Source organism: Canis lupus, chromosome 22, assembly GCF_048164855.1.
Source record: "Canis lupus baileyi chromosome 22, mCanLup2.hap1, whole genome shotgun sequence".
Classification (NCBI taxonomy): Eukaryota; Metazoa; Chordata; class Mammalia; order Carnivora; family Canidae; genus Canis; species Canis lupus.
In genome coordinates this window covers 7,595,185-7,622,801 of record NC_132859.1, presented here as the reverse complement: position 1 = coordinate 7,622,801, position 27,617 = coordinate 7,595,185, and the positions used below count along the sequence as shown (strand labels likewise).

General features: G+C 40.0%; 2 long non-coding RNA genes across 4 annotated transcripts in view; one reads left to right on the top strand and one right to left on the bottom strand.

The window, feature by feature from the left end:
• The first annotated feature begins 4,646 nt into the window (after positions 1-4,646).
• LOC140613843 (uncharacterized) overlaps positions 4,647-27,617 on the top strand; it is a 60,773-nt gene continuing 37,802 nt past the window's right edge. The window contains exons 1-3 of one of the 2 annotated variants that reach the window (XR_012014732.1): positions 4,647-4,912; positions 6,337-6,401; positions 9,504-9,653. This is a non-coding gene — a long non-coding RNA (uncharacterized lncRNA). Of the gene's footprint in view, positions 4,913-5,871; positions 6,035-6,336; positions 6,402-9,503; positions 9,654-27,617 lie in introns of those variants that run through there. The other variant, XR_012014733.1, reaches the window with a different exon arrangement.
• The window catches only part of LOC140613842 (uncharacterized), a 62,176-nt gene continuing 60,329 nt past the window's right edge, over positions 25,771-27,617 (bottom strand). The window contains exon 5 of one of the 2 annotated variants that reach the window (XR_012014730.1): positions 25,771-26,670. This is a non-coding gene — a long non-coding RNA (uncharacterized lncRNA). The remainder of the gene's footprint in view (positions 26,671-27,617) is intronic. The other variant, XR_012014731.1, reaches the window with a different exon arrangement.

The window sequence follows — 27,617 nt, the reverse complement described above, 5'->3', positions numbered from 1 at the left end:
TTGATTATTATGCAAGCCAAGTGAACAGACTGGAGGGGGGTGAGAAAATCTCACAAGACAACAGCAAAGACAACCTTTGAATTTCTTCTCTCCTTCATTGAAACCTATTACTAGTAAAGTGTATATGATCAAAAAAGATTCACAAGTTAGATGGTCAGTATGGTGGCAGTCCATGCTGATGGGACACAATACAATTTGGTTAAGGCACCCTAATTGAATACCTGAGAATCTTGCCTTTCCTCTAGCAGCTATATAAAGTTAGACGTGTTTGCTTTCTTCAAAGGCTAAGAAAAGTTGCCAATTTGATTACCAAAATAATTCATGAAAACCTAGCCCAGTCAGTAAGAGCTGACTTGAGCTGTTCAGAGCGTACCTTGAGGCCACAGGAAAACACATCTTTGCAGCCCCTTCCTCAGGCGGGAATGCTGACATTATCTTATTCTCAGTGGAGGACCATCTCCCTTGCCACACCCGCCCCACGGATTGCTGAACCTAAGGGTCATTTCTCTCCAGTCCAGGAAAGAAGGTAAAGGGAACTAAAAGTTAAGCTGTTCAGCCATAAATCTTGGGAAGGTCCTAGAAGGCTTTCTTTCTGCCCAGAAATTCAAGAGGAGGCCTAGGGCTAGGGAGATAAACAATGCTATCAAAGAGTTGGATCCTAGAGACGCCCCTCCCATCCCCATCTGCCTTTGCAGTAAGGTACCCAGAAGGGCAAAAACGCTTGGGAAAGACAAGGAACTGTATTACACAGGTCCTTATCTTTGCCTTACCAGTCTTTATTTTAAAACCTTCTATATTGAACATTTTTCAGATACATACAAAAGTAGAAAGAATAGTGTCGCTCAACTCAGTAACTGTCAACTAGTGGCCAATCTCATTCATCTCCACTCTTCCCACTCCCTGCCTTCTGCCAGCTTGTTTTGAAGCAAATCCCAGACAGCACAATATTCTAGACGTTTTAGAGGTGACTTTTTTGATGACTTAAAATTATTTTTCAGAGATCAGGAAATCCAAATGAAGGAAGACAAATGAAAACTTCGGGTAAAATTGTGATTAAGATAAATTATATGGAGGGGCGCCTGGGTGGCTCAGCTGGTGGAGTGTCTTCCTTCAGTTCAGGTCATGATCCAGGGGTCCACGGGTCAAGTCTGCATCGGGTTCCCTGCTCAGCTGGAAGTCTGCTTCTCCCTCTCCCTTTGCCCCTCCTCTCTTCATGCATTCGTGCATTCTCTCTCAAAATAATTTATTTTTTAAGATTTTATTTATTTATCAAAACCTGTTATAACCCAAGTGGAATTTTTATTATATCCTCCAAATTGATATCTGTTAACAATCAGTCAACAAATATTTGAGTGTCTCCTGTGTGCCACACTCTGTTAAATCCCAACACCTTTAAAAACCACTAATGGCTCTGGTAAATGAATATACAGCTATTTGCCTAGGAACAGACAAAAAAGAAATACATATGCATTCCTAAAGAAACAGATCTTTGCTATCAGAAAGTTAATGAACTTTACTATTTATCAGAACTCAAAACCAATATGAATCCAATTAATTAGAAATTCCCAAGGAAAAATAGATCTGAGATCACTCCTTGTGATCATCCTTAGATACATGGTAATGTTTTTTTTCTACATTTCTTATCTAGCAAAAATAAAATACTCATAGTAGAAAAGGCCCTCATGATTTTAATGGCGTTAACCTTCCCCAGCCAGCCTGCCAGAAGGAAATGTAATCTTGTCCACACGGATTTACCTGTACCTACATTCCTGGAAAGACTGCAGTAAAGGTAAATACAGGCCTCATTATGGGGCTAATTTACATTTCAAACTGCAATTCTTTATAGCCTAACAGTCTACCTTTACAAGCTAGCAGTGAGGCTTTTCCTAAGACAAAACAAAACAAACCCAACCCCTGATTAACAACAAAGATTCTCTTATCTAAAAAATTTATTTTTCTTCTCTTCACTCAAGATTCTATTTTTGGACTGATTGGAGATTTCTCCTGTCCTAAATTAGTTCATCAAAAAGATCCATTTCTATCCATCGGCGTCCAAATTTAGTTTAGCTTGAAAAGATTTTTTACCTCCATTCTTAGAGACTGTCTCTCCAAAGGATTCCTCCTCCTGAGGCTTCCTACTTTCTGGAGAACCCAAGTTTCAGGACTCTGAGAGCACCCCGCTCTGCCACAGACAGACCTAGAATCTCACGAAATAAAAACAGAGATGAATGAGACAGTGAATTCTCATTTGGTTTTACTGCCAAACTTGTATAACACCCTTTCTAATGTCTTCTAGATCTTGGATGGTGTGGATAGTCTTTTTTTTTTTTTTTTTTTTTTTTAATGGCAGAGTCTGTATAAGTGGTTAATGTTCTTACAATCACAAACATACACATTTTTCAATGTTCGGCCACTGTGTCAATGTAGAAATTTAAAACTTGGTGGAGGAAACTTAGTAAATCCTTTCTTCACATTTTTATTATCCTCAAAGGTCTTGAACACAAACTGAGTATTTACTAAATAATGCTTTGTGGTTCTTGAGTCAAATGTCATTAAAACTTGATATGTTGAGAAAATTGACTAAAGAGAGCTCCAAATCAAGGGGAAGAAATATTTCTAGAACTTTCCATGAGCTGGTATGTCTTCAAATTGAAAAATATGTAAATATGAATTTCCTTGACCTCTTCACGGAATAGATGTTTTTCTTTGAAAAAGAATTATTCATGTACAATTACTTATACCGTAAAGAACTCTCTTTGGTTCCATCCTTAGCTAATAATTACAGGGCTATTTTCCATTTCCATCTCCAATATTAACATACCATGACATACAACACCTGACCCTATAGAACCAAAAAGGTCTTCAGAAGCCTCCACAAAGAAGAACCTGAAGGCTAAAAAGGGAACAATTCTTACAGAACATTTTGATGAGAAAATAATGCCAGGCTCTTTAGGGACTTAAAGTTCAAAGTCCCTAAATGTATAAATGCGAAATTGAGACTTGAGCCATTATACCATTTGCTCGAAGTTTTTAGTGGCAAGAACCACTTGTTTGTTTCAACAAATACTTATTGAACAACTATTCCATAGCTGGTGCTAAAGATATTTTGGAAAAAAGAGATGCAAGACGCAGTTCCTGCACCCTCACCCCGGCCACAAGGTGTTCACGGTCTATGGGAATGGCTACTCAGTAAGCAGACATACAGAGGATAGGTCTCTTGCTAGAGGATGCCACAGGGTGAAGCCCAAAACCCAGAGAGCAAGAAATCATCTTTCTGGATTGACCCTTTGCTGGTTCTTGCAAAAGGCAAAGTTGCTGGTCAGGAAAGGAAAAGATCAGAAGTAAAGGGACTGGCTCCTTAGCTCTTCCTGTGTTCGCATTAGACTAAGTCTACTATTAAAATATCTGTCTGATATCAAAGTATTGGGTTTTGAATTTTGTTTTTATCTGTGAATGATTGTATCTCTAAGTCAGAACATGGTGCTCAAGGACTGAAAGCCACAAAGGGAAGGAAACCCAAACCAGCCACCTAAAAAAAAAAAAAAAAAAAAAAAAATCTCACACCGACCACAAGAGGGAGCAGGTTAGAGACGGCTGAATTTGGGCAAATCACTCACCACTCCTACTAAAAACTATGGGCAGGCAAGCAACCAAGTGTAGCAGAGGAGGGGCAAAACCCACCCTAAAGACCTCTTTGCTTGCTGGGTTATTCATTTCATCAGTCTGTGTTCTTTGCAACAATCACTTTAACATGCAGGTAGAAAATAAGTCTTCAAAAAAGCATATGTAAAACACAAATTCATTAATTCGAGCATTTCTTGAGTTGTTCTTCTTTGCCATGTAGATTTTTAAATGACATTTTAATCATACTTTTAAACCTTTTAAAAGGGATTTGGGCCTTTAGTTTGTTAACACATTTATTCATGTGTTTATCTCTGCCCTACTTTGAAGGCGTTCAGTCTAGAAAGACAATTACATCAAGAACAACCTCAGTGTGATACTGTGTGATACAGTGTGATTTCAGACAAGACTTAATCAGTGTATAGAAGATGGAGTCCGTTGCATGAAGGGGACCACTAGTTAAGTATCTCTTGAAGGAAGGTAAAAAGAGTGCTTGGAGAACACCCTCCCAACAGGCTGTATAAATGACTCTAAGCTATCAAAAGTGGGATTTCTGGATATTTCAAATTTGTGTGTGGTGCCACAGTGTGTAGAGTTGGAAGGTGATATCAGAAGTTCATTCATTCCTTCATGGACGCTGTGGGCTCTTCCCTGCCTTCCAGGCTCTAAACAACTGGTTCTCTGGACCTCTGAAAGGGAGACCACATTTTTTTTTTTTTAAGATTTTATTTATTTATTCATGAGAGACACACAGAGAGAGGCAGAGACATAGACAGAAGGAGAAGCAGGCCCTATGCAGGGAGCTGGATGTGGGACTCAATCCCAGGACTCCAGGATCACGTCCTGAGCCGAAGGCAGACGCTCAACCGCTGAGCCACCCAGGCATCCCACATTTCTGACCAAAATTTAGGAACTGTGGTCTGACAAATACAAATGTCATTAGGAGGAAAATGCATGGAACGTTTAAAATCAGTATTGTCACGGAGAATTCAGAATATACGGTTGCCATAAACCAGCAAGATTCCATGGGCTTCCTGCCGGGGTGCTGGGGATGAGGTAAAGAATCATCCCTCATAGATAAAGAAGTCCTTTGGCCTGACGATTAATAAGATAAGCAGCAAATTGTGAATCAATTACCTGGTCACTTCTAGCCTAGTTCAAACTCATTCCCTGTCAGCTGCACTCACTAGCTTCAACCGACGCCAGAAAATTTCCACTGACTATGGATCCTACATTAAGAATATATTAAGAAGATCAACCAAGGAACTCTACTTGCTGGAAAATCAAGAAGGTGTTTCTGTTTTGTTTTGTTTTCTCTAATCTACGCCAAGTCTATATTTATATTTATAATATAAAATATTTATATTTTCACCAGCTTTTACCGAGAGAATTCTTCACCAGGTATTTCTAACTCTCCACAATCTGACACATGGTCAGATTGCATTTTCCCAGCCCTTTTTAGTTGGCTCAGGCCATGTGAATATTTCTGACAAACAAGTTGAAGAAAATGAAATAAATCAGAGCATTTAATTGCTGTTTTGAGAGTCTTCAGAGCACTCTGTTCTCTCTGGCACAGAGGTCAGCTATGCTCAAGATGGCAGCTGCTCTGTCAGCCAAGGCCCTTGAGTGATGACAAAAAAATGTAACCTTTCTCTCAGGGTCTGCAAGCCAGGACTGATTTCCTTCAAGCCGCATTCCCAGAGCCTGGTGTTCTCAATAACTGCCATTGGTTTTTCCATAGCACCTTAAAACTGTAACAGTATCTCTACCCTTCCCCTCTCTCTTAAAATCACAGGTCATTGTCTTCAAAGGCCAGATTCAGTCAGTCCCTAGTTGATTTCTTCCTTTAAAAAAAAAGATTTTATTTATTTATTTTGAGAGAGAGAGAGTGAGCAACGAACGAGGGAGTAGGGGCAGAGGGAGAGGGAGAAGCAGGCTCCCCACTGAAGAGGGAGCCAGATGCAGGGCTCTATCCCAGGACACTGGGATCATGACCTGAGCCCAAGGCAGATGCTTTAACCGGTTGAGCCACGCAGGCGCCCCACCTGGTTGATTTCTTGGAAGTGTCTTTACCCATACAGGAGATATTTTTCCTTATCACAGCTTACGCAGTCAGTAACTGCAGAGCAGGAACTGTATTAGAGAGAAAAATCACAGCACAGGTGACCTCATGGAAGGAACACCAGAGCACTCTAAGTATTTCTTTGATTCCAAATTCTCATGACGGAAATAAGAGTGGACAATGTGGTAATTACTAAAATGTACTGAAGCCTTACTGTGCGCCAGGTGCTATCCAAAGTGCCTTTCACGGAGTCCTCACAGCTCTTGGATGGGGATATGATTACCGTCAACAGCTGAGGTTATCAAGGCACAGAGAAGTTGGGTAACTTGCTCAGGCTCACCCAGACAGCAGGTTAGAGGGTCAGGATTTAACCCAGGGCAGCTTTGCTCCAAAGTGCATGCTTTTGCCCGTTACTCTATTTTGGCTGCCTCCTCGTGTCAGGAATTTGGTGGGGGACAGAGAGTATGTTTTAATGTTTTGGGTGGAGCATTACTAAGCTTGAGATGTTATAGGGCTTGAGGAGATAGTGTTTTAATTCTTCTGTAAATGATTTTCATTTAATGCCATTTGCCGAACTCCTAGTTTTGAAAGTTACTCATATCTTTCCTTTTTACCTAACTTTTCATATATTTTTGTCTTATCTCTGAAACCAGATTTTAAGCTCTGAAGACAACTTTTTTTGAAAGCCTATAAAACCTACTACAGTATCCTTCATACAGTAAGTGTTCAGGGATTCGTTGCTAAGTTTCTGAGAGCAGACAGAATTCCATCACAACCTTCTGTCTCTCCTATCCTGCCTGGAGTTTCTTTGTTTGTTTGTTTGAATATTTAAAAAAAATCCTTCTAAAGAGCACTTTTAGGTTTACAGGAGGGTTAAGAAGGAGGTAGATTTCCCATATACTCCGTGCTCCCACGCATGCATATATCCCCTACTATACATTATCAAAATGTACCATATGACTCACCAGAATGGTACATTTTTTTACCAAGGATGAACTACACTGACACATCATAATGACTCAAAGTCTGTGTTTTGCATTAGGCTTCCCTCTTGGTGTTATACATTCTATGAATTTAGATAAATGTATGATATATATCTGTCCTTGTCATATCATGCAGAGTATTTTCACAGCCCTGAAAATCCTCTGTACTTTGCCTGTTAATCTTCCTATCCTACCCCCACCACCCCTTTCAGCAACCAATAATCTTTATATTGTCGCTACGGTTTTACCTTTTCTAGAATGTCATATAGTTGGAATGATATGGTATGTAGCCCTTTCAGGCTGGCTTCTTTCCCTTAGCAATATGCATTTAATATTTCTCCATGTCTTTTCATGGCTTCATAGCTCATTTCTTTTTAGTGCTGAATAATATTCCATTCTTTGAAAGTACTTCAATTAATTTATCCATTCACTTGCTGCTGGAGGACACCTTGATTGCTTCCAAGTTTGGGTGATTGTGAATAAATCTGTTATAAACATCTTTGTGTAGGTTTTCGTATAGATGTAAATTTTCAACTCTTTTGGGTAAATGCCAAGGAGCGTGTTTGCTGGATTGTATGGTGTGTGGCATCTTTTCGTATGCTTCTTTGCCATCTGCATATACTCTTTGGTGAGGTGTCTGTTAAGGCCTTTGGCCCATTTTAAACCAGGTTTTTTCTTTTCTTATTGTTGAGTTTTGAGAGTTCTTTGTATATTTGGGATAGCAATTCTTTATTGGATGTGCCTTTTGCAAAATTTTTTCTGGTATTCTATGGCTTGTCTTTCCATTCTATTAATAATGTCTTTCACAGAGCAGGGTTTTTTTAATTTTAATGAAGCCCAGCTTATTAGTTATTTCTTTCATAGACTGTGTCTTTGGTGCTGTACCTAAAAACCCATTGTCAAACTCAAAGTCATCTAGGTTTTCTGCTATGCCGACTTATAGTTTTCCATTTTCCATTTGGACCATTTGAATTTTTGTGAAGGGTGTAAGGTTTGTGTTTACATTCTTGCTCTTTTTTTTTTTTTTTTTTTGCATGTGGATGTCTAGTTTTTCCAGCACCATTTGTTGAAGAGACTATCTTTGTTCCATTGTATTGCTTTTGCTCCCTTGTCAAAGATCAGCTGACTGTATTTATGTGGGCCTATTTCAAGGCTCTCTATTCTGTTCTCCTGGCCTCTTTGTTAATTCTCTTGCAAGCATCACACTGTCTTGATTACTGTTGCTTTACAGTAAGTCTTGAAGTTGGGTAGTATCAGTCTTCTATATTCTTCTCCTTCAATATTATGTTGGCTGCTCTGGGTCTCTTGTCCCACCATATAGATTATAGAATTAGTTTGCTGATATTTATAAAATAATTTGCTCAGGTTTTGATTGAAACTGGGACTCTTTTTAAGTCATCCTTTGACCTCCTTGAGATAAGCAAACTTATTTTTAAAAAGTCCTCTCACTTCCCCTCTCCTCCTTTCTTCTCCTTTTCCTCCTTCCTCCTCATCTCATTCTTATTCCTTTTCCTCCTCTTCCTCTTCTTCTCTTCCTCTATTTCTCAAGTGTGGCCCAAGACCAAGAAGAGGGTAGAGTCAAAAAACAGTAGAGACAGTTTATGCCTGCCAGACTTAAAATTTTAGCTGCTATGTTGGGGATGGGATTGGACCTGGAGGCAATTGGATGGCATGAAAAGGAATTAGCACACAGGCTGGTATTCTGGCTTTACTGCTAAGTATCTGGATGTGTTATATAAGCCACTTGGTCAACATGGGACTCCATCTCTCCATCTGTAGGAAATAATAATAGCTAATATTTGTTGAGTACCTATTGTGAATTCAGCCACTGTTCTAAGAGGTTTAGATGGAGGAGGATGGCCAATGTTTTTCACACTTTACTTTTATTCAAGGGACTCTCCTTCAATAAAATAAAGTCTCACATGGCTTCCAATACAAAGAGCAGGTAGGAGGGGCATACCTAATTTATTTATAAATTGAAATATATAATATTTCTTCATGAGAAATTGAAGAGATCAGTCTGTGATCTCTATTGCTTCAACCTTTGATCTACATTTGAGTATCATGATTTTCTAACTTAGTTTTTGAAAGAACTACAAATAAATTCAGTCAAATGCTTGTGGATCTCCTAAAGCACTTCTATAGGATCCTTGTTTCCACAGAGCACAGTTTAAAAGCCTCTGGGTAAGTTTATCTCTGAGGTCTCTTTTGAATCTCATATTCTCTCTGAATCTGAGCTTGGGTCAGATGGCTAAAACTGCTGCCAAGAACATACACAAACCAGACATTCTTCTCTTCCATGAAGAAATAGGTTTCTTCTTCTATTTTCTAATAGATCAATGCCTAATACTAAAAACCTATTGTTACAACTAGTCTTGATTTAGGTATTGCTCTGTCTATGACAGTCATAGCTGCTTTGAGTTTCAGCGTGGACTCCCAGTATATAAATCTATATGTTTGCAGAAGTATCAAGTCAAGCTCAATAAAATTTGTAAGCCAGGGGACCTGAAATCCAGTGAATAAGAAGTTTGAAATAGTATCACATAATGAATTTCAACAATGCTCCTTAAATGAAAAGAGGAGTTCCCATCCTACTACATGCCTATGTGACCATGGCCAGTCACTTTATATTTTTGGAGCCTAGTTTTTGATCAGCTGCTCTGCCTTATATCTCCAGTGCTTCTTAGCTATCAGCAGGGCTGGCCTCATGGACATATATACCCTGTGTATGCTCTGGGCCCCACTTTCAGAAAGCCCTGTGCTTGGTTTAATGCTATGCCGCTCCACATTGAAATTCTTAATAATTTCATTTTTGAACTTGCATTTTGTACATGAAGTCCAATGGGTGCACATAAACAGAAGAGATACATGGAATATGCATGTTCACTGCTGCTGTTCCTTGCCACCCCATTTCCATTGCCTTCAAGATGCCCACTGACACAGAAGCCCAGTGAACCCACAATGCCCGAGAGTACATCAAGACCCATGTAAGTACAAAGCAAGTATGTTATGTCTACTACTGAGTAAGCAGGAGTGCTGACAGCTCTGAGAGGCCAAGCTTTCTATTCAAACTAGAACTTGCTTCAAACTCAGAAAGAAGACAATGGTTCTCTAAGATACATGAATGAATGATCAAGGAATACGAACATATTCTTTGTTACTCATATCATTTCTCTATGTTCGCCAACTGCTTATGCTGAAAATGATGACAGAGAAGGAGAGGTAAAGGTCGGGCAACCCAGGAGTCTTTCTCTTTGCAGCCATTCCTTGTTTAAGAGTAAGCTGAAGGCAAAAAAGTGTTGGTAGAATGTGTGAGTATCAAGAAGTTCAATTAAAGCAGTGGAACTAATTTTGTACAACTTTTCCACTGTTCTGGCAAGAACAAAAATACATATGCATGCGCAAGCTATGAAATACAAACTGTATAATTTTGGTAATTCTACATATGACTTAACTGTTCTCCTAGTTGCATTTAAAACTGGCTTTACATGATATAAAATGAATGATAAAATTTAGGATGAAATTTTATTTTTTTAGAACAGCATTAGATAGCAAATAAATGTTATGACATGGTATACTTGTATAAAGCTAATAAAATATGTATAAGATCTATAGGAGGGAAACTATAACACTCTCATGAAAGAAATCTAAGTAGATCTAAATAAATAGAGATTATTCCATGTTCATGGATGAGAAAGCTCACTGTTAAAATGTTAATTCTTCCTAACTTGATCTGTAGCTTCAATGCACTCCCAGCAAAAGTCCTAGCAAGTTGTGGTGATTGACAAACTGATTTTTTTTTTTTATTGACAAAAAGATTCTTAAGTTTATAGAGAGAGGCAAAAGACCTAGAGCAGTCAACATAATTATGAGAAGGGCAAAGACCTAGAATGGCCAACATAACACTGCAGAAGAACATTGAAGAACAAAGGACTGGCACTATACAACTTCAAGAGTTGCTATAAATCTATGTTATCAAGACTGTAAGATATCGGTGAAAGAATAGACAAATAGAAAAATGGAACAGAGTAAGAAGTGCAGAAATAGACCCACACAAATATAGTTAACCAATCCTTGACAAAGCTAAGGTAATTCACTGGAAAAAAGATAGTCTTTTCAATAAATAGTACTAGAACAACTGGACACCTATACACCCCCCACCCCCACCAAAAGAATCTAGATCTTGACCAACTTTTCACAAAAATTAACTCAAAATGAATCATAGACCTAAATGTAAAATACACAACTATAGAACTTCTAGAAGTTAATGCAGTAGAAAATCTAGGTGTATGGAAAAATCTCCCCTAGTTTCTCCTTTATTCTCACACTCCTCCTGCAATGAACTTCACTTCTCACACAAAATATGTGGGTTTTCCACGCCTCAAGCAATTTTCTGACAGCAGCAGGTGTCCCACATAGTAACTCAGTTTTGACACTATTTACCTGGAGACCGAACTGCATTCCCCCTCAACTTCAGAGGCTAAACAAAAGTCCCAGGTTGTCACCTGTGTTTCTGACTGACCAGCTATGAATTGAAATTCCTACAATCCCCATCTTGGGTTCAATAATTTGCTAGAATGACTCACAGAACTCAGGGAAATTTCTACTTACATTTACTGATATACTATAAAAGGATATAATAAAAGATACAGAGGTATGCCCAGATGGAAGAGAAGTGTAGGGCAAGGTATATTAAAGGGTCTCAAATGCAGGAGCTTCTGTTCTCATGGAGTTGGGATGCACTACCCTCCCAAGCACATGGATGTGTTCACCAACCCAGAAGCTCTCTGAACTCCATACTTTGGGGATTATTATGGAGGCTTCCTTATGTAGTATGATCAATCATTAACTCAATCTCTGGCCCCTCTCTGCTTCCTGGAGGATGGGGAATGGGGCTGAAAGTTCTAAACTTCTAATCATGGCTTGGTCTTTCTGGTGACCAGCCTCCATCCTGAAGCTGTGCAGGAGCCAACCAAGAGTTGCCTCATTAGAACACAAGATGCTCCTATTACCCAGGAAATTTCCAGGGAATTAGGAGTTCTAATCAAAAATCAAATATTAGAACAAAAGTTGCTCCTAGTATTCTCTCTTATAACTTAAGACAATTACGTGGGTTTTAGGAGCTCTGTGTCAGGAATGGGGACAGAGGCCAATGCATATATCTTTTATTATTTCATACTAGGTGACCTCGGGTTTGGCTGAGTTTTTAAGATACAACACCAAAAGCATGATCCTTAAAAGAAAAAAGATTGATGTTAGATTTTATTAAAATTAGAAACTTCTGCTCTGTAAAAGACACCATTAAGAGAATGAAAAGATAAGCCACAGACTAGGAGGGAGTATCTGCAAAAGACATTTCTGAGAAAGGAGTTGTGTCCAAAATATATAAAGAACTCTTAAAACTCAACAATAAGAAAACAAGCTAATTAAGAAGTGGGCACAAGATCAGAACAGACACCTCACCAAAGACATACAAATGGCAAATGAGCACGTGAAAAAATGCTCAACATCATATATCATTAGTAAATCATAAATTAAAACAGTGAGATACCACCGCATACCTAAGCTGGTATGGCTAAAATCCAGAACACTAGCAACATGAAATGCTGGCAAGTATGTAAGAGCAACAGGAACTCTCTTTCATTGCTGGCGAAAGTGCAAAATAGTTCAGCCACTTCTGAAGACAATTTTACAGTTTCTTACAAAGGCAAACACAGCCTTCCAGAATGATCCAGCTATTGCACTCCTAGATGATTATCCAAATGAGTGGACAAATAATTAGAGTGAACTCTAATGTGAATTATAGTCTTAGAATTATGTATCAATATTGGTATCTTTCTTTTTTTAAGATTTTATTTATTTATTCCTGAGAGACACACAGAGAGAGAAGCAGAGACACAGGCAGAGGGAGAAGCAGGCTCCATGCAGGGAGCCCAATGTGGGACTCGATCCCCGGTCTCCAGGATCACGCCCTGGACTGAAGGCGGCGCTAAACCGCTGAGCCACCGGGGCTGCCCTCAATATTGGTTTCTTAATTAAAATATATGTACCACACTAATGCAAGATGTTAATATAAAGGAAACCTCGGGGCTGGGACAAGGGATATATAGAAACTCTGTATTTCTGCTTGATTTTTCCATAACCCTAAAACTGCTCTAAAAAAGTCTATTAGTTAAACAAAACAAGAACATGACAAGTTGAGAGAGAGGGCATGGGATAAAAGAGAAAGCTACATAATTTAATACTCTAATAGCATTTTTTTCTTTTCCTTTGAATAAGTGACCCCACGTTTTCACTTTGCCTTTGTGTCTGAAAATTATGTACCCGGCCCTGTTTATCACTGTATGAAGAATAATAGCTAATGTTTGTTGAACACAGTTTATGCACCAGGGACTATGCTAGGTACTTTTCATATATTATTTCATTTCATCTTTACAATAACCCTGAGAGATAGGTAATATTTTCATGCGCACTTGTAAATAAGGAAATCAAGATTTAAGAAGTCAAGTGTTTTGATCAATGTCACTTAGCTGATAGGACAAAGAATCCGATTTGAACCAAGCTGCCTGATTCCAGAAACAGTTCCAGAATAACCACTGCCATCTTAGATTTCAAGCCTTTTGAGGTACTTCTTTTGCTATGCTTCTGACCTCCAAATATAAACTTCACTGATTGCAATGCTCAGGCATCTGCCAGAGGACAGTCTTGCAATTTTAATCATCTTGGATGAAATGTGGAATATTCCCAACCAGCAGATACTTTGAACAAAACCTCTCAAATTCTTTGGATGATGCAAGCCACATAAATGCACAAGAGACTTTACGAACATTATGGACAGTACTTCTTTAGAAACCCATAAATCATGAAGGAATTAACTTTCTCTAAGGAAACACACGCTGTATATAGAGAGAGAGCAGTCCTCAACAATCTTGATTTTTGAATCGAGAAGGCACATGCTAGATTTGAACATCAACAACAAAAAATTGAAATTAATCCTCACAGCGTCTTTGGATAAGTTCTTTTCCATACTTCCTCCTGCTTTTTTTTTTTTTTTTTTTCCTTAAACTTGCTCAGCACATAACTATGGGTTTAAGCAAAGGAGATCTTTTCATCTGTGCGGGTTTTGAGGCGCAGTTGTCCATACAAAGTTCAGGGCTCTCTGCCAATCTCACAGGTTCCAGCTCTGCAGCACAGATGTATGCCTCAACTTACCGGGTCAACTCAGCTCTGGAGGAACCGATCTTTCTCATAGTAACTGCTGATCTTAAAAGGAATCTGATACGAACGAGTCTGCTGAAGTGAGCTCTGTACTTCTGATGGAAAACCACATCTAACTGAGCGGTCGAGCCTGTCATAAGAGCCTTTGGAGGTTTGAAGTAGATGTTTTTAATCCTGCTGTGATAGAGTGAACTAGCCCATACATCTCTGCTTCTTTGGTGCATGATGGAAGCATAGAGGATATGTTATGATAAAAATCCCAATTATGCCTTCCACCATCTGTTAATAACATGTGCTTGTGGACACGTTGCCAGGAAATATCAAGAACAAAGGAATGAGAGGCTCTCATTCCAGAGAAATGGATCTCGGCTCCCACTGTGGCTCACTGGTTTGGTTACAGATGTGTCCACGTCCTCGACACCCAGCCCCATATAGCACAGAAGGCCATGGCCTTGGGGAAGACTAATCCAGGCCTGTTTGGAGGAGGACTCCGTGGCAAGCAACACTGATGTTTTTCTTAGAGTGTTTCGAAAATACAGTTAAAACAGAGAGAAAGCACCAACTAGCTTCCACTTCATATATGTATATGAGAGTTGCTCACTAATATTTTTTTTTAAGATTTTATTTTATTTATTCATGATAGACACAGAGAGTGAGAGAGAGGCAGAGACAGAGGCAGAGGGAGAAGCAGGCCCCATGCACAGAGCCCAATGTGGGACTCGATCTCAGGTACCCAGGATCACACCCCGGGCTGCAGGCGGCACTAAACTGCTGTGCCACTAGGGCTGCCCACTAATAAAGATTTTTAAAAACCACAATGCTCCTTGAAGAGAAGGCATGCACATGCCATGTCTTGAATCAAGTTATATGAAAAGATAAAAACTTACTAAATATCTTGGCTGGAACCATCTATCTGATCACATCGGGGGACTTTTTTCTTCAAAGATGATTGAGAATAGCTAGAAAAGACCTAAAACAATATGTAGAAATAAGCAGTAACTTTGCATAGATAATTAGAACCCACATATAGGGATCCCTGGGTGGCTCAGTGGTTAAGTGCCTGCCTTCAGCCCAGGGCGTGACCCTGGAGTCCTGGGATCGAGTCCCACATGGGGCTCCCTGCATGGAGCCTGCTTCTCCCTCTGCCTGTGTCTCTGCCTCTCTCTCTCTGTGTCTCTCATGAATAAATAAATAAAGTATTTTTTTTTAAAAGAACCCACATATAAAGCAATATATTGAATTATTGGTTTCTATTTCCATTTAACTGAACTAGTATCAGAGCTAACAACCAGCGAAAATCCTATTGTATTTTTAAGATTTTTCTATTTTATAAAAAGATCTAGACTTTTAAGAGATGTGTCTAAAGTGCTACAAGATGGAAACTATTGTGTTCCAAGAAACTGAGAGTCTATATTAGAGGACCCCAGACTTTCTTATAACACACAATCAAGGATCTTGTCACGAAGACCATATTCAGAAATGCTTTGTAGAAGTTAGAAGTGTACCTGGGAAAGCAAAGGTTTTCCATGTATAAAATAAAATTGGAATCTTATTTCTGTTCCCAACATCCCGCTTTGATAATACCTTTGAGTTTTTAGTTAGGGACAAAGTTTTCTTCTAGCACCACCACTAAATGACGCCTTCCAACAGCCACTTTGCCAAAATTCACTTTCTTCCCCTCCAGCAAACATTCCTCCTCCAGAGTCTACTTGGCACTACTTCTCCTTTGTCAGTTGAGTTGCCTGCTGCCGCACATCTACCTTGAAAGCTGGCTCACACAGAATATCCAGAAATATGTGGATCATTTTGTAATGTAACCTACTTACTTTAGAGATGAAGAAATTGATGACCAAGAAGTTGAATCACCATGGGACTTAGCATATGGAAAAAGAACTTCTGGTTCATTCTTATTCTTATTCTAGTGTTCCTTCTGAGACAGTTGCTGCCTTTTTGCTATTCATTTGTCCTTTGCCTCTCTGCCTATTGCCACCTCCACTCCTAACAGAACACTGGCCCCATCACATTGTGATGGTTACTCTTCACCCCCATTCTCACAGGACTGAACAAGGAAGGAAGGGAAAGCCCTCCTCTTCCATTCTCTCTTCCTGTACCTCTTTCCTCAGTTGCCTCAGTACACAAAATAAAAAAGCACTAATACATAGGCACATAGTTTCTTAATTTTCATATTATTATTTTTTTAAGATTTTATTTATTTATTCATGAAAGACAGAGAGAGGCAAAGACACAGGCAGAAGGAGAAGCAGACCCCACACAGGGAGCCCAATGTGGGACTCGATCCTGGGACTCTAGGATCACACTCTGAGCCGAAGGCAGATGCTCAACCGCTGAGCCTTAATTTTCATATTAAATTAAAAAGTTAACCTCCATTTCCAGTAGAATACTTGTACAGTTATAATGAACAAGACAAAAATCACCTGTAAATCCACAACCCAAATATAACCACTGTGAACATATTTGATCTATTTTCTAATTTTTTCAATACATTGCCATATGCTTTAAAACTCTTAAGACTATACTAGAGATAAAGTTTGATTAAAGCTTTTTCTCCTCACATCACTAAAAATTATTTAAAGCAAAATTTCAACGATTGCCTGCCAATATTTTGTCATAAACTCCATATGAAGAGGGTTGCTCACTACCAGCTAACCCTTCATATTGACCCTGTCTTAGGGCTGTGCTGGTAAACTTAGTTTCAGGGCAGGGGGCAGGGAAGCCCTCATTTGTAGCATTTGCCAAATTCCACGGTACAAATCTTCCTCCTATGAGGGATTTCAAGCTACCAAAGATTAACCAACTGGCTCACAAGTTTCTGAAAATTTAACAATTGATTTTTAAACTGATACAAGCCAGTTTCACGCACCACTGACTGTGTCATATTTCTACCTTGAGGACGCCATACTTAAGTAGGGGAGTAAAGAGGTCCTTGATAAACAAGGAAATGGCTTTTACCCACATGGTGGCCTCAGTCTTAGCATATCTCCTAGCCCTTTAGCGTATCTTTACTTCAATCAGTGATGTATTTCTACTAAAGACCTCAGAGAAAGACTGGCAACTTAGAATGTCCTATAGTACTTCCCTTCACATTCCTTACCCGGGTCCCTCAAAAGCATTTTCACTAGGCTTCTGCTTCCTGCTTTCATTGCTTTACAATCCTAATGGTTTCCAACTAGGTAACTTTTATTCAGGTGTGGTTACATATGTTTTGAATGTGGAAGAAGATGGTTAATCTGAAGTTAAAAAAAAAAGAAGAAGAAACAACCAGTTAACAGTAACTAATCTTGTGGGTAAGTGAAATGAGCTTTTAAGTCATCTAGGGCTGACTGCTGACTTGTTCTTTAAAAAAAAGTCTTGGGGGATCCCTGGGTGGTTCAGCAGTTTAGCGCCTGCCTTTGGTCCAAGGCATGATCCTGGAGACGCGGGATCGAGTCCCATGTCAGGCCCCTCACAGGGAGCCTGCTTCTCCCTCTGTCTGTGTCTCTGCCTCTCTCTCTCTCTCTCTCTTTCTCTCTGTGTCTCTCATGAATAAATAAATATAATCTTTAAAAATAAAAAAAGTCTTAAAACTGTGACATTAAAATAAAATACAGAGTGTTTCCGAAAGCTTGATTACCTAGAATGGGATTCTATTGATCATGAGCTTCAGAATAAGTGTGCTGAATTTGAATTTGAAATATTTCACGTATTATCATATTATTATAACTCTTGGTCTTCTCAGCCGAGTAAAACATTAAGTAAAAATTTCAGATTCTACCTGAATTCATCTGTTTCCCCATAAAGCTTAGGGCAGTGCTTACATGTGGTGACAATTCTCAAAAAACATTTCTTGAATGAAAGAAGATTGACATGGGGAATGAGGAGAAAAAATGTTGAATATTTGAGGGTTAGTGTCATAAATAAAACATAGGAAGCAAAATGACCGGACTTGAAATCCCAGTTCCCTATTTATCAACTGTATGACCTTGAATGAGCTATTTACTCTTTCTGAGCCTGTTTCCTCATCTAAATATTTGGATAATGTCTATTTTAGTAGGGATAGATTGTGAGATGTTTCAGTTATCAACTGCTAAGGAATAAACCCTTTAAGACTTACTGCCTTAAAAGAGCCATTTATTTCAATTTCAGTATTGTAGTTCAGGAATTGGGGGAGGGCTCAGCTGGGTAATTTGTCTCTTCCATGTGGCATCAGCTGAGTTGGCTGGGGCTGGAGGTCTGAGTGCACGGCTCAGAGGTAAACATGCACTCAAATGTATCAGTGCCTTAGTCCTTCCTGGCCTTTCCTTCTCATCCTCTAGGGTGGAAAGTAGGCAGACTTTTCCTATAAAAAGCCAGAGAGTAAACATCTTAGGCTTTGAGGGTCACACGATCTCTGTCACAACTATTCCACTCTGTTCTTTTAGCATGAAACCAGCTATAGATGACAAGGTAAATAAATGAACATGGCTGTGTTTCAATAAAACTTTATGACATTGAAATTTAAACTTCATGTATACTTTTACATATCAAAAAATATTCTTTTGATTTTTTTTTCCCCTGACCATTAAAAAATGTAAAAACCATTCTTAGCTCTAAGGCCGTACAAAAAAGGAGGTGGGCTAGATTTGGCCAATGGACTATAGTTTGTTGACCCCTTCTCTGGGGCCTCTACAGATACCTTGGGCTTGTCACAGCATGGTGGCCCCAAGGCAGTCACACATTTTAAATAGTGACTGATTTCCAACTATAAGGATTCTGAGAAGGAACTAGGCTCTTAAGGCCTGGGTCCTGAAACCAGTGTCATTTCTGCCATATTCTTTTGATCAAAGCGGTCATAGGATCCATAGAGATTGAAGGGGGTGGAGAAATCAAGTTCTCTTGATGGGGTAATGGCAAGGTCACAATGCAGAAGAGCATGTGGAAGGAAGGGAGATGTTATTGTGGCTACAGATACAATCTATCACATGAAGATCAGCAATAACAAAGTACCTTCCTCATGGTAGATGCTCCTGTGAATGATGACTCATATTACTATTAATAGTATCGCTGTTAGCTTTTAGAAAGGGACAATCACCATTAAGATTCATCCTGAGTTTCTTAGAGGAGAACGGTAGCAAAAATGGTCAAAAATTAGGCTTCTAAGAAACTCTCACTTGTATTTTCCTCATCTGTGTAATGGGGCTTATAATTGCACTGTCTTTTTTTTTTAAGATTTTATTTTTAAGTAATATCTACACTTAACGTGGGGCTTGAACTCACAACCCAAGACTAAGTCAAATACTCCACTGACTAAACCAGCCAGGCTCCCCCATAGCACTGGTCTTTTAGAGTGGTTTTGGGAAGTTAACGAAATGAAATCTGAGAAGTGCTTAAGTAGAACAGGCTTGGTATGAATACAATAATAGCTATTGCCATTATTACTGTTTTCTGTCATGGTTTGAAAATAATGGATCATTTTCAGTTACCTAGGTTTTTCTAGGACTTCTAAAACCTATACTCTGGGGATGCCTGAGTGGCTCAGCGGTTGTCTGGATCCGGGATTGGGTGTTACATGGGGCTCCCTAGATGGAGCCTGCTTCTCCCTCTGCCTCTGTCTCTGCCTCTCTCTCTCTGTCTCTCATGAATAAATAAATAAAATCTTAAAAAAACAAACAAACAATTAACGAGCATGTTTTAGATGCATTTGACAGAAATAAAGCACTGGGCTAATATGAAATATTGATCACTATAGTAGCAATAGCACAAGAAGAGAAACAATAAATAAGAAAAGCAACTGATTGAGAATTGGAAATAGGGTGCAAACTAAAGCCTTTTGGGTTTTGTTGATTGGTATTGCTTTCAGTTAGTGAGTTTCTAGAATAAGGCAGCAACTAGATAAAGGGATCAGAGCACAAATGAAAGCTCTAAACAACTGCAAATAAACTAGATTCCCAAGTAATAAATCTTGAATCTTGCTGTTTGATCACCCTTATCAGGCAGAGGCCTGAGAAAATAGAAGAGCTCTCCATCCTGCCCAGAAGGTCAAGGACACGCTCAGCATCACGAGCCCCACATTCCGAAGGGGAGGACCCTCTACTGAGAATGCAAAGAATGGCTTCTTGGTCTACATAAAACCTTGGCTTGAGGGGCTCTATTTCCACTGGATCACGGCAAGGCAGCATGTAGCAGTTTAAGAATTACACACTTTGATGCTGGGCAGTCATGAAATAGAATCTTTGTTGACATGAGAAGACAGCCCCCAATATGCTGTTACATGAGAAAAATAAGTGCAAAGCTATAAGTATAATGCATTCAATTTTTGTCAAACAGCATACACTAAATATACATGGAAAAAACCCCACAATGTAAGACCTTGCCAAACATAACGGAGCCTGTCTCAGCGTGGCAGGATTTCTGGTGACTTATATACCTGTTTGTATTTGTTTTGTAAGTTTTCTGCCATATCTGTTACTTCTAAGATAGAAAACAGTTGTTTTAAGACTGAACTAGGGGCAGCCCGGGTGGCTCAGTGGTTTAGCACCGCCTTCAGCCCAGGGTGTGATCCTGGAGACCCGGGATCGAGTCCCACGTCAGTCTTCCTGCATTTGGAGCCTGTTTCTCCCTCTGCCTGTGTCTGCCTCTCTCTCTGTGTGTGTGTGTCTCTCATGAAAAAATAAATAAAATATTAAAAAAAAAAGGCCTGAACTAGAAGAGAAAGAACAAAAAAGTGATACTGAAAGTAAATAAGGCATAATCTGACAGTGCTTGCCGAACAAATCAGTGTTCTCTCTCTCAGTACATAATATCTCAATTCAGTCACAATATGCTATATTAAAAAAATTCATGTAAGTTTTTACAAGGCTCAATTAGGAGGTGTAATCAATAATGTGTAGCTATTAGGTACTGCTACATGTAATTAAATAATGAAAATTTATCAGGAGAAAGACATACAAAATTGTAGTTTCCAATATACAGACTTAGAGCAAACTTGAGCCTTGTGGCTTACATCACATAAGGTTCTTTTAAAAAAAATACCATCGTGTTGGAGACCATGACATCATCATCTCTGAATCATGGGTCTATTTGACCCCGTTTGTGGTGAAGTGAGGGTGGGGGCAGGAGGCAGGAAATCAGTTAGACGAAGCAATATACGTGTTATCTTTTCAGAGGGGAAAAAAACCCATTGTAGAATTGAATTCCTCAGCTTCCCTTAGGTTGTGTTCCCTGAGGTTTATGTTGTGTACAAAACCCTCTTCCACAGGGTGGTTGCTCTGTCCTTGATCTCTTTATCTCTAGTACCTGGTGCATTGTGTATGGTGTGACCCGGAAACACTCGTGCGGTGAAGAAGGCCAAAGTCTTGCTTACAGGTAGTGAATGTACTACAAGTAATCCCAACATCCCTTCATAGAAATACTACTTTCAGTTAGAGTTGTGCCAATACACAGCACACTTAATTACTACTATCAGAGTGACCCGTTTATCTCTGTTGATAAGAAATAATCATCATTTCCTTACATGTGTTCTGGGCTTGCTTAGTCACTAACCAGTCATCAGTCACAGGTTATACAAGTCAAGAAACAAAACGAACTGCTGGCTCACACTGTAAGTTCTTTAACGATACCTGTGTGTAGAGTATTTTCATTTTGTCCCCTTCACCTTATAGAAAATCCCCCTTTGGCCAACCATGAAACTGAGAAAATCTTTTGGTTTAGCCTTACATTCGTTAACTTTATGGGAAAAGGAATGGCTGTGTGTCTAATAGATCTGCATGTCAGTTGGGAGTACAAATTCTCAGAAGGCATGATTTTGATCTCCTCGTATTTTATTTTTGTTTGAACCTCCTATGTTGCCTCGTCTGTATGGTTACTTAATAAGGGCTGTTCTGAATGCCTGATGGGACTGCTGAAAGCCTTTGATGAGTGAAACTCTTTTGTCCTTACAGAGTTTCTCCATGTCAAACTGTTTTGGAGCACTCTGTAAATTGGGAACTTGGCTTGTGACTGCCAATCCCCCATGGATCCTCAAGAATGAGGGACTGGCCCTGTTGTTCCCATATTAAAAGCAAATCCAGGAAGGAAGAACCCTTCATGTGCACGTGTCTGTTTACCTCATTCCAGATGGGGAAGTACACTGATCACTTGGGGTCCCTTCCAGCTCCACTGGGGTTTGGTATTAATTCCTTTGTGCATTGATTGAGCAAATATTTGTTAAGTGCTGACAATGTACAGAGCTCTGTGCTAGGTTCTTTGGGGATATAAGGTTATAAAAGACATACCTCTAACCCCCAATAAATGTGTATTATGTGCCAGTTTGCAATTTAGTTAGGACAAGCAGATTCTTTTCCAAATAAATAATACATAAAGGAGCACTTCCATTCCGAAGCAGTGGCTTACATGTTTCAAGAAATATTTGAGACTGCTTAACTTCCATGTGACTTTTAAAAAAAGAAAATAAGTACATCTGCAAGATGCCACACGGAAAATGATGTGAAAATTATTCATCCCTGTGTACAAGTTAAAGTTCCTGCTCATCTTCATTAAGATACTAGGTGTCTGGGAATCTGGGGCCAGGGTTTTTAAAAGGAAGCTTTGACCCATATGGTCAGGACGACATGGTTTCTACGGTATATTAGTAATTCATCACAGTCATTTGAGAAATAACACCGCTACCTGGGAACTCACAGACAAAGCCCCAGACTTAGATTTCCTTAGCCAGTAGGATATTTCAGTTCCTTCTTTGTTTCTCAATTCCTTACCCTTCTGCTTAGGCTGCCACACTATTAGTTCTCTGATGTTTTTGGCAACACTGTCTCATTTCCTTCAGAAATCATTACAGGCTATTAAATATCTCTTCCAGAAACTCCTCCAATGCATATGTCATCAAGGCAGGAGAAGTACTTTTGCAGAGGATACTCAGGAAGGGGAGCTCCCTGAGCCAACCTCCAGACCCTACAGACAAGAGAGGAGATCTAGTCCTCCCACAAACCCAAATAACGGTGCTAATAATCCTCACCCAATTGTTCCTATCATCTGTTTTTGGTTTTGTTCTGTTTTCTAACCTCTTAATTGGGTGAGGCCACAATGTATGGCAGACAGTATAAAACGAATGAATGAGTTTCCTAACTTCTCTCAAAGCATCCACCTCCCACATCTCCTGACCCATCTACTAGTAGAGGCAGCAGAGGCAAAATGCTAAGGCTGGTCATTTTTGACCTTGGCATCTCCTTTCTCTGTCACTGCTGCTTATCATTTGGTAAAATCATTCAATGGGCAGTATGTATTTCTCCTCATTTATCTTCTTTTTTATAGACTTCTCTTTTTTTAGAACAGTTTTCGGGTCATAGCAATATTGAGCAGAAAGTACAGAGATTTCCTATACACCCCACACCTGCCACCATATACGCACAGCCTCCCCACCTTCGACATCTAGATGTTACGTTTGTTACAATTGATGAACACACACTGACCCATCATTATCACCTAAAGTCCATAATTTACATTAGGGTTCACTCTCAGTGGCGTACATTCTATAGGTTTTGACAAATGTGTAATGACACGCTTCTGTACCCGCCATTGTAGTATTATATGAAATAGTTTCACTGCCCTACAAATCTTCTGTGCTCTATGTATTCATCTTTCTCTCCTCCCTAACTCTTGCCAACAACTGATCCTTCTATGGTCTCTAAAATGTTCCCTTTCCCAGCACATCATGTAGTTGGAAATAAACAATATATAGCCTTTTTAGATGGATTTCTTTCACTTAATAATATGCATTTGGGGTTTCCCATGTCTCTTCATGGCTTGATAACTCATTTCATTTTTTTTAAAGATTTTATTTATTTATTTGAGAGAGAGAGAGAATGAGCAGGAAGAATGGCAGAAGGAGAAGGAGAAGCAAATGGCCCACTGAGCAGGGAGCCTGATGTGGAACTCGATCCCAGGACCCCAGGGTCATGACCTGAGCCGAAGGCAGACACTCAATCACTGACCCACCCAAGTGTCCCAATGCAGAAATATTTTAACTCAAAAGCCTTCCCAGTGCCCTAGGAGCCATAATTACTCAGTTTTCATTGATGTTATCCAGTGAGGCATGGTGATCATACATCCTGACTTATCTAGAATATGTTTATACCTATGGTCCCAGGAAAAGCTATTAATTGTGCCCCCTTTCACTCTCCAAGATATTCTTGTTCAGATGATTAATTATAAATACATCCCATCAGAAATATCCAGGATATATAATCCCAATGTGAGCCCTTCTTGACTGCCCTCTGGCTGGGGGTGTCTGGAGTACCTGGTAACTATTGGGGTACAGCCAAGGATCCTGGCCATTCATCTGCTTTATATTCATATGCAAGCTCCTGAGGAAGTGGAGACTCAGAAACTTTCCCAGAAAACCTTGGCTGTATATTTTATACAGCACTGAAGTATAGGCAAAAGAGGAAAATGGTCCATCAGAGTATTTTGCTTGTGTTTATTTGACTTAATGAGTCTTCATCAAGGCCTAGTTTCATCAATGCTGGTTTCTTTCCTTCTGCAATAGCAGTAAATTCATCACGGTAACTCAACACAGTGTGAACGGACAATTACTGTGTAATTTTAACAGCTGCCTAAATCAGCACTATTAGAATATATTTTCATCTAGTTTACATCAGGAGAGTATACCATAGGTCATGGTCAGGACAGGCATAAAGCAAGTGGTTCCAAAAACCCTGCCTATTAATTTCAGGTATACTTAGTAGTAGTAATAGCCCTCCTTCCGGAGCTAGTGCACATAATCAGACAAGACCACTCACAAATGCTCTTAAGCATTAGCTTTAGTCTTTTTCAACAAGAGTTATTATTTAGCTATTATTCTTAAACTCAGGATGGTTACCACAATTGAACATAAGCCCCAACTTCCTGGCAGCCAGAGCAAAGAATTAAAAATCAGTGGTTCATTTCCATTTACTTCCTTAAAAGAAGCCTATCTGTTCATGAGGAGAGAGAGATTTGTTTTCCAACTTGAATCATCCCACATGAATTTAACAAAGGAGTATTTTCCACAAGGGACATTGAAAGGCAAAAGGAGTGCCAAAAGCATGCAAAAGCCTAGAGGTGACAGCTAAGGAGGACTCAACGGTGACAGCCAGGCACTGTGGTAAAGACCTTTAGCTCATTTAATATTTACAACTTAAGAGTTTAAGGTAGGATTCAAATGCAGGGAGTCTGGCCCTAGAGCCCATATCCTCAGATTGCTACAAGGGGCTCACAGTGACCTACGGAATTCAAATGTGTGGCTTCCTGGTGACTTGACTTGCTGGAGTATGAGCTCATTGATGTTACACAAATGAATTGTTTGCGCACACTAAGACTCTTAAATTCTCAAATTTCAGTGCTCCCAAATAGGCGTGTGAGAGAAAGCATTAACGGAAATTCAGGACTAAACTTCCTTGATGTTCACTAAATTGTGTGTGTGTGTGTGTGTGTGTGTGTGCGCGCGCGCGCATGCAGCCAATATAGGCTGAGAAAATATTGCTTCCTACTTGGGAAGTAGAAGACATGCAGGGGCTCATGAAAAAAGCTGCCAAGAAGACACTTGTCTTCTAGAAGAAGCCTTCTAGATGCTCAAGAAGGCAGGCATCACACAGTTCCCATTGCACTTAAAAAAGATACTTCCTTAAATCTAATGTGAATGAGATAGAAATGTCAGGATTATGTTTCCTTTAAAAAGCAAGGGTTTAGGGGGTGCCTGGGTGGCTCAGTCAGTTGAGTGTGTGACTCTTGATTGCAGCTCAGGGTCATGATCTCAGGGTTGTGGATCGAGTTCCCATGTAGGCTCAGGGCTCAGCACTCAATGGGGAGTCTGCTTGAGATTCTCCCTCTCCCTCTCCCTCTCCCCCCTGCTTGCATGTGTGTGTTCTCTCTCTCTCTCTCTCTCTCTCTCTCTCGCTCTCGCTCTCTCTGTCTCTCTCAAATAGATAAATACATCTTTAAAAAAAACACAAGGGTTTAAACATTAATGGCACAGGAAGGAACAGATACTACCCCACATAGCTGGGTCCTTTCCCACTCTGGAGAGAGAGCCCATTTTAGTTCTCCTTTAGCTATGGTAGAGGGAGGGCGTGCCAGGCAAAGTGAAATTTCAGGACACAAAGCTGATAGAAGAAGTAAAAAAGGTTCATGAACAATCAGAATGGATCTTAAAGGGCATCTGGGTGGTGCAGTCGGTTAAGGGACCAGATGCCTGGTTTCAACTTGGGTCCTAATCTCAGATTTGGGGGATCAAGCCCTGAGTCAGGCTCCATGCTCAGCATAGAGTCTGCTTGTGACTTTTCTCTCCCTCTGCCCCTCCCCTGTCCCCCTCAAAAATAAATAAATTTTTTTTAAAAAATGAATTTTAAAAAATTGGTGAGAAGCCCTGCCATGATGGTTGGAGACCTGATATGTGTGGGAATTAAGCTACAGGAGTCCGAGGACAGGGAATATCCATCTTCGTTGTGGATGTTTCCATTGCTGTTGAATGCTAAGCCTCAGAGAGGAAAGCTAAGGTAGGAAGGGCAGTTACCCTCCTTAAATACACCCCCTGGCCCCTTCCTCTGCTTGGAGAGCTTGGAAAAAATGTATTCACATTTTGCAGAACCACTTTTCTGTTTATCCCCCAAATTAGCTGTGAATTTTTTTCCTGCCAACGTTAAGTCTTCCTAGGCTCCTCGGTTCCGCTTGTCTTCTTGGATTAGATTCTCCTCAAGGCCAGGACCCCTGGAATCTCAGCTCCATTTCTGAGGTAATTCTACAGGAAGGCAAGTTTGGCAGGTCGGTTTTTCATACACGCTGTGGCAGTTGGGGGGTGAGGAGGAGAGAGAGAGAGAGAACACAATTCTATGAGCCCTGGAAATCCAACTGGAATTTCTGCTAGTTACATTTTTGAAACTTATTCATTATCCAGACCTATGATAGACTCCAACGAAGAATAGTTCATACAATATACTTTGGAAAACTACCAAAATGCAGAAACTCTCCTAGTCAGCCAGGACTCCATGGTGTTTCCCTGGGACTTTGGTGGATTTTTCAGGAGGTCGGTAATTTAAGAACCAAAGAGGTTAAGTATGGGATGTGTGCACTGAAGTTCTCTCTCACTTCCCTAAGCCTCAGTATAAAGCCTTGGGCTGGCAGAGGAATAGTGGTAGCAAGCCTGGCGGGGTGTTGGCAAGGACACAAACGACTCCCAAGGAGACCTTTAATTTCTAAACAATGAATGGTCACAGGATTACACCCAGGCTTTGCAAGGGAAAGAAATGGAGTGCGAAATCCAGCCTGTCCTAAGTGAGCCCAGCTCAGGGGAGGCACCCAGGTTGGGTCTCACCTGTCATCAGGGTAGGGGCTGATCAGTGGGCAAGGCCAGAGAGGATTTGGCAAGGAGGTTATGGAAGCTTCCCGTGGCCTCTGCATTCAGGCCCAGCATAGTCACCAAGGCAGATGGCGCACATGAGATCTTGGTGACATTTGCTCAGGTGAAAAGTGCAGGGTGTGGCGTTATCAACACTTTGTTTGACTGGGCAGTCATAATTCTTCTGAGGTCACAGAATCTTGAGTGTCAGATAGCTTGGCTGGGAAAGGCGAGGGGATACAGCTGCCCCGTGTTTGGGAATGTCTGTCAGGGTCACCTTAGCTGCAGTGTAAATATAGTATCAGGAAAATGTTCACTTGTACTCATTGTGCAATTGGTTGACTATCGAAAGCACAATTATTCTGAGTAAACATTAAATCCTCACCACTAA